Genomic DNA, 13,616 nt, shown 5'->3' with positions numbered 1-13,616 from the left:
CAAGGAAGAACCTGAGAGTAACAGGTGATGTGAAACTTTAGAGCAAAACTCATTCCTCCACTTGACAGGACATATCTTCTCTTTCACATGACCAGCCTTTTCCTGAGTGGCTCAACCACCACACCATAAGTTGTGTCTTCTTTGGACTGGCAGATGGTCAGAACAGAGAGAACCTTCAAAGTCCCCTTGCAGTCAATCATATCCTTTTGGCTTCTGTGACATTCACCCTTTATTCTAAAACTCCTGCCCCTAAAACTGTCTTACTTGCCTAAGCCATTCCTACCTCTGACCCTATGGTACCACACCATAAAATATTTACTCTTTGACCATCTACTTCCTTATGGCTCTGCAATCTAACCCCCTGATCATTCCCCAACCAGACCCTTCTGGGTTGCCTCTAACTCCAAGTATTTGATGCTGAGCTTCCATTGAAAGTTTTTTGACCAATACACCTGTAAGGACCACAGAGTAGTCTACTTATACAAATCTGAGTCTATGTTCCAAGCAGTCATATTAGTGTTTGAAGAATATTACCAAGTCAGAGGGGAGAAACCCTGAGTTCCCTCCAAGACCACACTCCTGACTGGGTATGTAGAGTCAGGCAATATTCCTTGGCTCTCTGTTTCTTGGTTAATGCAGCTATACAATGGGGAGCCTGAGAAATGCCTTGCACAGCTTGGGGAGCTGTCATGAGGATCAAGTGGGACCACATGCAAGAATGCATTTTGTAAACTTCAGAACATTGCTCAAAGAAAAGAACTTTCTGTTTCTTCCCATCTTTAAAAACGTGGAACCATGTGCTGCAGAAAACATTTTGGATGATTTAGACAAATGGCATGGGCACTACTGTAGGAGCAGAGCATCAGAGACATAGAATATCTTTCTTGTTCCACATTCCTTACAGATACATCATATTGGAATCAACTGATGTTTTGGGCAATCAATTCATGTATCAAGAAATATCATATTTGGGTTAATCCTCACTGGATCTTTCTGACATGAGCCAGAGGTATACCATATCCCTAAGAAGAAAGACTAGGCTCATTTCCATGGTAGTTCAGAGTCAACATTTGAACTCAGGTCTCTTTAGGCAAAACAGGGGGGGAATGTTATGATAAAAAATGCTCTTCCTTTGCATTTCCTTGCTCTTCCTATATATACTTCCTTTATATACTTTATATACTTTATATTCCTATATATATACTTTATATATATATTTATAATGCTCTTCCTTTATATACTTATGTATATAAAAATAAACTTATGAAATGATGCTAGAGTAATATTCACATTAGGTACACAAATGCAAAAACATACAAACACACACACACACATCATGGCAAATTCTCAAGGCCATATTGAAGCCTCTCAGAATTCTGAGTCAAAAAAACTCATGAAGCTTATGGGATATCCTTGAACTCTAATCAGATTTTGAAAAAAATAGATTATTAAGTTGATTCCTGAGGTTTAGAACAGTTCATATTTCAAAAGCTTGAGTTCCAAAGAGAAACAACAAAGAAAGAGAAATCAAGAGTTACATCGAGCCAAGATGTGGGAGGACTAATAGTGCCTGCAAATGGGAGCTTGCTACCAGGAAGAAAAACAACTCCAAAATTACATAATTAGGGGATCATTCAGAGAACGGATATGCCATTTATCAGTATGAATCAGTTCATAAGTAAGTAAAATTTTCCTTTGCACAAAATCCTTGCATCAAGACTCCTGAAACAGTATGAGGAGCCCAAGACTACCTCCACTCCATGGGGAGTAAGGATGACACTTCTTTGGGGCTCAAAGGATGTGTGTTCTGCTTCATGAGAGGAGAGATGAAGAGTTTTATTAACTCTAGTTTGAGGCTAAGTATGTAGGACATAATTATCTGAATTCATAGGAAAGAGAAGAGAATAACTATAGCTCATATTTCTCTGTGATTATATTTACTTGTCCATGAGAGGGGTATAATTCTATGAATTAAAATAATGCCTTGCTAAAAGAATATTAGCTTTTCTAAAATATTATCAGGACCTTTTTTTTCCTATCTTACTATTCATTAGAAAACAGAGTATCTGAAATGAAACATTTTAAAATTTTCACTTATTCAAGAAATATTTATTGAGCTCCTCCTGAGTACCGAACCTAGGCCCCAGACAGCAGACTCTGACACTAATTCATTCGTATTTTAATCAGATGAATATTAGAGTACTGACTGGTTTATATGTCTACCTTTCTCAGTAGACTTCGGCACAGGACAGACAACATTTTGAAATCACAACTGAAAAAAGTCACAGAAAGATGCTTTGCTTTATAAAATATTTTATCAGAATCCTAATGCTCATAAAAAAGATTTGTTTGTAAAAAATGGATTTAGGTAAAAGTTTTAAGAATCTAGCTCCCACTACAGTATTATAGACTGGGTCTCTCTCATGAGCTAACGAGGAAGGCTGCAGCATGTGGAACAATGATAATTTTGGTTTTTGAAGATTTTTTTATTTTTTAAAAATTTTATTTTGGGGTATAGCTGATTTATAACATTGTTAGTTTCACGTGTATGACAAAGTGATTCAGTTATACATATATCTATTCTTTTTTTCAGATTCTTTTCCCATCTAGGTTATTACAGAGTACTGAGTAGAGTTCCCTGTACTATATAGTAGGTCTTTGTTGATCTATTTTACGTATAGTACTGTGTGTTAATCCCAAACTCCCATAAACCCATAAGAGAACGGGGGTATGGATACATAACGAGGACTCAACCTTCCTTGGACTAGCAGTTAATAGAATAAAACAGGTGGCTACACCCTAACTGAGCTTGAGGAGGGTTTCATTTACCGGAGGACATAGGATTCTTTCTTAAAACAATAAATTCTTTTTGAGATTATATTTTGACTTATATTCAGGTATCGAGGACCTGTCACATGTGGTAGACCTATAAGAAAACAACAACAAAAGCAAAAAATCAGGGAGAGGAATTCTTTGTCCAAGAAGAAAATGCCAAAAACTTAATCATAATATTTCACAGCTTTGCAGCCAAGATAGACAAATATGCATCCCAAGAGGGAGACTCTTTACCAACATCCCCCATGGGTGACGTGATATGGAGACCTGAAAAACCTGGCACTCTCTGACTACAGGAACACTACAATTTTCTTTGACAGGAGACCTCACATAATAAGACTGAGAGCTTCTAAGAGGACAGACGTCTAAGCTGAAATGCTGACAATCCTTTCTGAGGATGAGTAGGAAGGTGATTATTGCAGAGACTGAGTGGGGAGTAAAATCAACAGCAAATCAAATGTTTAGTGGTTAAGGAAACTATACAACAACAATTCTAATTTGTAGCTTCAATGAATTAAGAAAAAAAAAAGAGCAAATGATTCAGTAATGTCACTCAAAACAGGAGGAGGTCTGTCAAGTGGGCAAATGGACATTTGCTTCTGACAGAAAAACATGAGAACAAGCAGTCTAAAAGATTTAAAAAAAATAAATTAACCAGATCATTCAAATACCAGAGCTGGACTTTTTTGAGTCACTGATGAGTCAAACGAGCTCTGGCATCCATATCAGAAGGTAGAAGGACTGATGGCAATTATATTGCTGAAAAAAAAAATCACAGGCTAGTGGGCTGAAAAAAGGAAAACAGCAACCAGCTATGAGTCAAATCAACAAGATCAAGTGACCAAAACAGAAAGAATCCCCACAATGCAGGAATTTTCCTGAACTGGTTGAAGGCAGTGAGAACACTTGCTTATTTGTCAACAAGAATCTCTTTTCTTATTACTCACAGGAAAAAAGAGCCCAGAGACAAAGAAATGGTAAAATAAAAGCTCAAACAATTGCAAATGTGCACAGGTAACGTGTTCGATGCTTTCATTAACATGTGTTCCCTGAGGAGCGACAAACTGGATGTGGGTCTGTGCCTTAAAAATGCACGCTACTCAAGGGCAGGGCCATGTCTGTCCACACAGACTACATCAAGCAGCCATGACAATGGCCAGTGAGGTGAAGGTTAGTTATACACTCCTGGTGCCCAGGCCATGCACAGTAGAGATTAAGGCTCTACAGTGGTCATGACATAAATAATAAACATCAATAAGGCAACCCTAACTACCAGGCTGTGTTTTGCTAGCACACAGGAGGCAGTTTTGTGTGACTTAATTTTTCAGGTGCTTCATGCAGGGACCACTAATGTCCTTGAAACCAAAGTACTGGTTACAGTGGGCAGTCTCTGTTTTCTGTACAAATCAGGAGCGGAAAAACATGAGTATGCAACCAAATCACTGCAACTAAAAAAAGCAAGCCACAGAATAATTTTGGTGATATTGTATTTCTTTTGGGGGTTGCCATGGAAATTTTGGAGCTAAGCTCCTTCACTCTCCATATTTATCAAGTGACTCCTGCTCGCTCTGATGACAAGCGCACCACATACAAGAGGCAGGGTCTCTGCTGATCACAGAACCCAGAGGCGAGACAAGGAACGCACATGCAGAGCCCAGCCAAATTCTCCTGGCTTGGCAGGCCTGAACTTGTCTGGCCCACTGAATACTCAGATCTGAAGGGTAAACAGGAAACAAAGAGCTCTGATAACACTTTAGGGGAGCTTTCCCACCATGCACAACAGTATGTCATCACACAGGCTGGTATTTTAGCTTTCCACGAGGTCTTGGACTAGTTGTCAAAAAGAAGAGGTAAGATGACTAATCTGTAACAGCAGCTCACAACGCCTCACAGAGCCCAAAGGAGGGAACTGTCTCTGCACATGATCAAACAGGGAGAAAAGGGAGTCACCAGATGGAGGTTCTGCAAAGACCCAGGGCGTTACACGAAAAATACTAAGGCAGAAGCAAACGCCCAGAGGCTTTCCTGGGCTATGTTGGAGCGAAAGGTGTACTTTCTCCCACTTGTTAAAGTTTTGCAATGAAGCCTGTAATGTATCATCTTGACAAGATAGGATGATAATAGCAAGGCAGTTTAATGAATTTTGCAATAAAAAACGATGAGTGCGCAGCAATTTTGGAGTTTGCCATCTCTGGGAAACACCCAAGTACACAGGAAGCTTGGAATCAAGACTTTCCGAAGCAATTTTTCTCCCCTGTAGCTTTTGCTCCTGATAAGGGTGGCATGCCAAGCCCCACTAAAATCTGAGCTGGTCTGATTACAAGCTTGCTGACCCAGTCTCAGTCCCTATGATAAAAATAATCTTAGGAAACAGTTTGGGCAACACGTTTGAGCACATGAAAACAGTTTGGACAATGTTTTAAAAAATAATCTTAAAACATAGTTTGGGCAATGTTGTATTAAACAGGGAGGTGACAAGTGAAAAATGTCAATGGTGCTTGGACCACAGACACAGGACATGCGATCAGAACTTCTGGCAAGTGGTCTTCAGCAAAACCACCACCGATCTCAGTCCCCTGAGTATGTATGGCTGACATACTCTCCCTGTGGTGTTCATAATAACCCTCTGCTTTGCAAAGGGAAAGAATGCCAGTGAAAATGGGTTTCATGAGAGAATGGGGAAGTCATTGTGGCTGGTCCCAGATCGAAGAGATTCACAGGAATGAGATGCCGAGGTACAACAGGGAAGCCTGCTCCTGAAACAACATTTCAAAAACCACATTTTAGAAATGCACCTCTAATTAACAGCTGAACAGGGACTTGAATGTTCAGAGTTAAAGAGACACTTTGCTGCTCACAACATAGCCTTCTTTCCTCCCTGAGAACTTACTTTTGAGGAGGGACACTCCCTCTAACCTATGGTTCCCTGATAACTGAGAAAGCCCACACACAGACTGCTGATGTATTGCTGACAATGCAGTTTCTTCTTTCCCACTACTTATGGGAAAAGAAGAAACTGATACAGTTACTTATTTTTATACCATAACTCATTGCAAAATGGGTTGAGACAGTAAATGAAGTGTAAGATTAGAGTGCTTTTAATAACTTAAAAATTAGTTAATACATAATAAATATGCATTTCTCTCTAGTTTAAAAGTACACAACGGCATACAAATACTCCAGATATATTCTGGTGCATAAAAGTCCAGTTAGTTTTCTATACGTAGAAATAGGTGCTTATATAAATTTTTTTTTTCTTTTAACAAAGCAGGATAACATAATGCCTAATGCTGTGATACCTGTTTTGCTCATATAGTGATAATGCCAGAGATGGCAGCCTGGAATATGTTCTTTTTAATTTAATCTTTTTCCTGCCATTAGCTTTCCACGGCATCACTGTCTAAGGGCCACATCAACTATGCAGGTCTCAGTCACACTGGTAACCACATACAATTAAGACCAGAGCCACATTACACCTTACAGTGTGTGTGACAATAGGAATTCCTGTGGATACACATGCTGTCTGCCAAAACAAACAGGTGTGTCCAGAGTACCCAGGTTCTGCAGAGGCTACCTGAGAAAAGACACATGCCGCAGGTTCGACAGCTCCGAGAGAGGCATTACGTAAACCTCTGAATGGTCACAGTTATTTTTCAGCAAGGGAGACACACGTGCGAAGTACATGAGCTGAATTCTCAACTTCTCCCTGGGCCTGTCTGGGAGAGGGTCCAGGATGAATTAACTGAACTAAGAGAATTAATCAGAGCTATAATCTCAGCAGATATTTAATAAGATCCATGTAAAACAAAGCCCAAGAACCCATTCCTAGACCCACCAAGGCTGCACAACCCACCCCTGGCTGCTGATGCATGGCACTCTAGCATTGAACGGGCTCTCTCTGGGCCAGGGCGACTCTTTCACGTATGGGCCTCTCCTTTGGAATCTGCAGGCTCCAGAGAGGGGATATTTTCTTAGTCAAACATAAAGTAGGACTCCTGACGGTAATCATCATAATCGGAGCTAACATTTATTAGGTGCTTACTATGTTCTAGGCCTGCTGTCAAGTATGTTACATGCGCTGGCTCACTTAATCATGGCAATTACCCCCCAAGGAAGCGATTTCACAGATGAGCAAATGGAGGCTCACAAATGAAAAGTAATGAACTCCAGGTTGCAGAGCTGGTAGCAGATAGAGATGGCACTTTTAAAATGGCAGAGGCCTGAGCTCCAGCCATTACCTGATTCAAAATGTACTGGGGAGACCAGGCGTCTGTATTTTCAACAAGCTCCTCACATGATCTTAATGTATACCCAAGATGAAGAACCATACTTCCAAGAAACGTATTTGAGGACCTGGAACAGCTGTACTTTGGAGACACTGTGGCTATGGTTCCAGACCACTGCAATAAAGCCAATATCGCAACAAAGTAAGTCACATGAATATTTTGGTTTCCCAGTGCATATAAAAGTTATGTTCATGCTACACTATTGCCTATTAAGTATATAATAACACTATGTCTAAAACAACAATGTACATACCTTAATTAAAAAAAAACTTTATTGCTAAAAAATGCTAATCATTATCTGACACCATGCGGTGTCACACAGTATCTGTGAAGCACAATAAAGTGAAGTGCAATAAAAAGAGGCATGTCTTTGTAGGTACTAAAAAGCTGGGACAAAATGATAAATGTTACCTTGCAACCTCTTGGAAGAAATCTTAAAAAGTACAAGGCCTGTGTGCCTGGTTCCCTCCAATCCTCTGGCTCTACCTTCTACAGTTGTCTGAAAAAAGTACAGCTGTGTGTCAGTACCGTTCACCTAGACACACCAGTCTAGTCTCTGCTGTATGATGTATCTGCATGGAAACTTGGAGATTAAACAGTAATCTCCTTTGCTACCATTCATCTGGCAGCACAGATGAAAAACCTCCTTTCATCTGCTCTAAGGTGATCACAAACAAGAGTGATTGCCTCGGCCCAGCATATTAAGCGACTGCTGAATGCACACAGCTCACTGCAGAGTTGCTGTGAGATGGGGGGTAGGGGAGGGGGGTGGCCATGGTGTGGCTGCTGCCTGCCACCACACATAGTGAGGAACCCATTCAAAATGGTCCAAGCTGCCTCTGTGGCAGCGCTGGGCACTGGACAGATAGCTTTTCTTCCTTCTTGAACTCAGTCTAGAAAGGTTTTCACTTCTGTGGCTCGAGAAGTGACAGAGGCACCCTTCTGGAGACAACATGGGATGGGGAAGGGACATGGCCTGGGTCCAAGTTCCTCCTCTGCCATTTACCAGTTAGGTGACTGCTGATCCCCTAGAGCCCCAGTTTACTTGTTTGTAAAATGTGGATGATGAGAACCTACCTCATGGGGTGATGACCAATTATAAGGATGAGATGAAGTAACACTGGGAAAAGGAAAAAACCACCTGGAGAAGACTCCAGTAACTACTCTCAGATTAAAGCAGAGGAGTCTTACAGAGGTGCCCAGACACACAACCAGTCTACCCTCACAGAAGGAAAAACTCCTTCTGGAAAATAAGACATGCATCTGTGAATATCAACAGGTTAGATACTTCCATGACAATCTGAGACCAGAGTGTTGGCACAGATTCACATCTAAGAGAAAAAAACGGGCTCCAACTTCTGCACAGGCTGGGGACACTGCAGTGAGGTGAGGGGAAAACATGTGTCAATGGAAAGCACCTACTCTGAATTTTGGGCTCATCAAGCATTTCAACTGGGGGCTGAAGAAAAGGCTGACCCACAACCACAGGAAATATTAAGCCGCAACTGTGCCAATGAGATTGAGAAAAAACATAACTCAAATAAGAGCAGGCACATCGACATAAGAGAAATGAAGTTCTGGCAATATCATATGAAGTTTGAAGGTACAAGGGAGGGACAAGGAGATATTGTGTAGGGGTAGATTTGTGTGTCCTCACAGATGTCATCCCTGTAACAAGAATCTGAAGAAAGGTAAGGTCACATCAAACCCGGAGAGGTGTCACAATGAACCCAAAGTTTTCAACATGAAATTGACAGATGATTGGTAAGTGTCCACAATGATATAAAAACCAACAGGCAACATCTGAACCTGATTCCAGTTGACTGGACAGAAGAATCTTGAGTTAGTGTATGTTAAGAGGAAGGATCTGAGTCAAAAATTTATAGCAAGATCTGTGGACTACAACTGTGGTACATGTTCCACAGTTGGGACATATGACAATCTAGGGTTTGATGTGGATGAACATTCTTTAGCTTCACAGTTACTTATGTTTTAACATTTAATATTTAAAAATCCATGTATTTAACAGGCTGGTTCCAAACAGGGAAAGGAGTATGTCAAGGCTGTATATTGTCAACCTGTTTATTTAACTTATATGCAGAATACATCATGAGAGATGCTGGGCTGGAGGAAGCACAAGCTGGAATCAAGATTCCGGGGAGAATTATCAAACCTCAGATACGCAGATGACACCACCTTTATGGCCGAAAGTGAAGAAGAACTAAAGAGCCTCTTGATGAAAGTGAAAGAGGAGAGTGAAAAAGTTGTCTCAAGCTCAACATTCAGAAGACTAAGATTATGGCATCTGGTTCCATCACTTCATGGCAAATAGTAGAGGGAACAGTGGAAACAGTGAGGAACTTTATTTGGGGGGGCTCCAAAATCACTGCAGATGGTGACTACAGCCATGAAATTAAAAGACGCCTACTCCTTGGAAGGAAAGTTATGACCAACCTAGACAGCATATTAAAAAGCAGAGACATTACATATTAATTATCACATTATTATATTATATATATAATATGTATTACATTACATATTAATATAAATATTACATATGTAATACTAAATATTACATATTAAAAAGCAAGATGCTTGCTCCTTGGAAGAAAAGTTATAACCAACCTAGTCAGCATATTAAAAAGTAGAGACATTACTTTGCCAACAAAGGTCCATCTAGTCAAAGCTATGGTTTTTCCAGTAGTCATGTATGGATGTGAGAGCTGGACCATAAAGAAAGCTGAGCACTGAAGAATGGATGCTTTTGAATTATGTGTTGGAGAAGACTCTTGAGAGTCCCTTCGACAGCAAGGAGATCCAACCAGTCCATCCTAAAAGAAATCAGTCCTGAATAGTCATTGGAAGGACTAATGCTGAAGCTGAAACTCCACTACTTTGGCCACCTGATGTGAAGAATTGACTCATTGGAAAAGACCCCAATGCTGGAAAAGATTGAAAGTGGGAGGAGAAGGGGACAACAGAGGATGAGATGGTTGGATGGCATCACTGACTCAACGGACATGAGTTAGAGTAAGCTCTGGGAGTTGGTGATAGACAGGGAGGCCTGGAGTGCTGCAGTCCATAGGGTCGCAAAGAGTTGGACACAACTGAGTGACTGAACTGAACTGAATGTTTTCATGTATATTAGAGAGTAATACGGTAAGATAACAAAACTGATATTTTAGAAATTTTATTTAATAGGATGAGGCAATGTAAAGAAGTAAGGTTCTTAAAAACTGATTTAAAGAAATGTATCAAACAAACAACAGTGGAAAAGTTATACGGTTGTGGCCCAAAGAGTAGATGAAGGATTATGTACATGATGCCAAGTTTGGGAAGTACTGAGCTAGGCATGGATAGAGGCCTTAAACTGAAAGACATCACTATATGGAAATATAAGTTTTTTTTCACAGATTACCTGCAGAGTCTTCACCAGTACTTTGATCCCAAAGTGTAAACTCAGCGACGTGTTTTGATAAAATCTTCCATCTTTACAGAGTGAAGTAAGCCAGAAAGATAAAGACCAATACAGTATACTAATGCATATATATGGAATTTAGAAAGATGGTAACGATAACCCTATATGCAAGACAGAAAAAGAGACACAGATGTACAGAACAGACTTTTGGACTCTGTGGGAGAAGGTGAGGGTGGGATGTTTCGAGAGAACAGCATCGAAACATGTATATTATCAAGGGTGAAACAGATTACCAGCCCAGGTTGGATGCATGAGACAAGTGCTCGGGGCTGGTGCATTGGGAAGACCCAGAGGGATCGGGTGGAGAGGGAGGTGGGAGCGGGGATCGGGATGGGGAACATATGTAAATCCATGGCTGATTCATGTCATTGTATGGCAAAAACCACTACAATATTGTAAAGTAATTAGCCTCCAACTAATAAAAATAAATGGAAAAAAAAATCTTCCATCTTTGTTCATAGATCAGACAAAGGGGAGGGTTTGTTGTGTGGCAATAGTACCCTGTCACCTGCTCATGTGACAGTGGTGAGCAGCTGCACTGCAACCTAGGAGGAGTGAGTGCTGGCAGAACCTTTCAGCTCTTGGCCAGTCTTCCTCACCCACTTCTCCTACAGGCCAGCCTGAGTATTATTCTAATTTCTCGGGGAACTGGGGGTTCCAAAGCAAACTCTAAAAAGTATATTATACATACACCCCTATATACCTTTCAATGACAATGTTTCTCCCAAGGAAAGGAGGAAAGCTGAGCATCCTGCAAGTATCCTCACACATGAGCATGCAGCCCTGTTTCCAGGGAGGGTTTCCTTCTGCTCCCAGGGAAGATTACTGCTTCACTGTCTTCCTGTCTCGCATCCTCCTGTCCACCCGTGTTCAGACAGGGACAGCTTGATCTGCAGCTTAGGCACGTCTGCCTTCACACATCCTTAACTTTCACTCGCTGCCTTGTGTGACAGAATTAATCTTGAGAAGAGATCTAATTGATTTTCTCCTAATCGCCACCTTCTTTCTTACATGCTCTGAGAATATGCTTTAAGACCTGATCCATGTATGGCAAAAATCACTACAATATTGTAAAGTAATTAGCCTCCAACTAATAAAAATAATTGGGGGAAAAAAAAAAAAAGACCTGATCCATAGCTGCCTCTGTTCCCATCTAAGCATCAACTTGGCACTTTTTCAAGCTTAGAGGAATTTACCAATATCATTTGATCTGTCCTGAGGCGCAAACATACACTGCTTAGCACAAAACCTTAGGTGACCGTGGCTGTCCTGGAAATATGAGAAGCTTCTCACCCCACAGCCAGATACTGTGTTCGTGGCAGATGAGGGTGAGGCCAGGCCTGTTGCAAGTATTTTCTGGTATAGAACACAGTGAGAATGTCCCTAGCCAGATACTTAAGGGGAACACAGGCTACTGTTTGAAGGAAAGCCAGTTGCAGTATGGGGTCAAAGCCCTGACACTGTGCCTATCTGCTGACCCAGGGACTCTTCCAGGAATTTATCTTAAGGAAATAATCATGAATATGAACAGATTCAGCTACAAGGATGATATAGTGGTTTTATTCATAAAAGCAAGGTATCTGAAACAACCCAAGTGGATACACCAAGGTGTGGCCACATTATGGGATACAGCAATCTCTTTAAAAGCAGTGATCCTCCAAGGTGGGGCAGATTTGTTCTCAGGAATAATGATAGAAAGGCTGTTACTTCTGGAAGACAAAGGGATAGAAAACATTTTCTGTAACAAAGAGAAAGATGCCAATCCAAATATAGAATGTCTTCCCTCCTCAAAATCAAGACGATCATTTTTTCTGATTTGTGATTTTACTGTAACTCATAGAGAATATTGTTATTATCACATAATACATAACAGACATATCATATTTGTATAAATATATAAAACCATACAGACTACATATTAATATATTAAATAAAATATATAATAATTATATAATAATCATAGCACTTTCACACCCCCAGCATTTACACAGCACCATCTGAAGTGCTTTAATCCTCACAACAAACCTGTGAGGCAGAAAACCATTACCCCTGTCTTGCAGAAGAGGAGCCTGAGGCCCTGCAATAGTAGAGAATGGGCCCACGTGACACAGCCAGGGAGCTGTCGAGGAGGGCTCTCACCCAGGCAGCTGTGCCCATGAGCACTTTCAACCACCAGGTTCTCCTGCCTCCCCAATACACACTTCTCTGTGAGAGCAGCTATCTGCCGACTTACTGTTACCTATTCACTTGTCTACTTCCTTTACTCAATCGTGAGTTCCTTACAGACAAGGTCACGTTTTTATCCTCCTCTGTTCCTACATGTGATTAAACAGTAACTAATGATAACAGGAGCAGCTGTCAGCCGATCACCCTTGCCACGTCCTGTGCTAGCTGCTTAACTGCATAAGTTTGCTGAATCCCTATCATTTTCCTCTGAGTTAGGGCCTATTAACCCTACTGTACACACAAGTAAACTAAAGCTGAGAGAAAGTAGGAGGCTTGCTCAAATGCTGTCACTGGTACAGAAGCCCGGTCTGCCTGCCCATGGGCAGTGCTGGGGCCTTCAAACCCATTCCTCCACCGCTGGACTCCCTCATTACAGGAACTGAAGAGAAACCACACTGGAGATCTGAGAGCCCAGTAACCCGATCGCTGCAAAGTACTCAGAAATCCAGAAGTGAAAACAAGATTTGATACAGTCATGGTGAGAACCCTCTGCTATTTGGAGCAAGGAGCGTAGTGCTCTCTTATTAATCTGTTAATTAATTCCACACACTTAGTAAGTATCTACTGTGCACCAGGCCTGGAAGAAGTGGAGGGGAAGGAGAAGCAAGCCAAACAAGGTCCCCGAACAGAGAAAGCCCCATTCCAGTGGTACGTGTGTCTCGTGCTAATAAGCATAGAATTTCAACCTGAGAAAAGGAAGGGACACTGGTCCCAGTGGAGCCAATAACAAAGGAGGGACTGAAGAAGTAGTGCCTGAACTAAGCTTTGACTGTGTGACTGGAGGAAAAGAG

The 13,616-nt window shown here is 41.1% G+C and overlaps 1 protein-coding gene across 13 annotated transcripts in view; it reads right to left on the bottom strand.

Moving 5' to 3' along the window:
• Window positions 1–13,616, bottom strand: part of ARHGAP26 (Rho GTPase activating protein 26) — a 465,415-nt gene that overhangs the window by 84,433 nt on the left and 367,366 nt on the right. The window lies entirely within an intron of this gene.

This window comes from Dama dama, chromosome 9, assembly GCF_033118175.1.
Source record: "Dama dama isolate Ldn47 chromosome 9, ASM3311817v1, whole genome shotgun sequence".
Lineage (NCBI taxonomy): Eukaryota > Metazoa > Chordata > Mammalia > Artiodactyla > Cervidae > Dama > Dama dama.
This window is presented reverse-complemented; position numbering and strand designations above follow the sequence as displayed.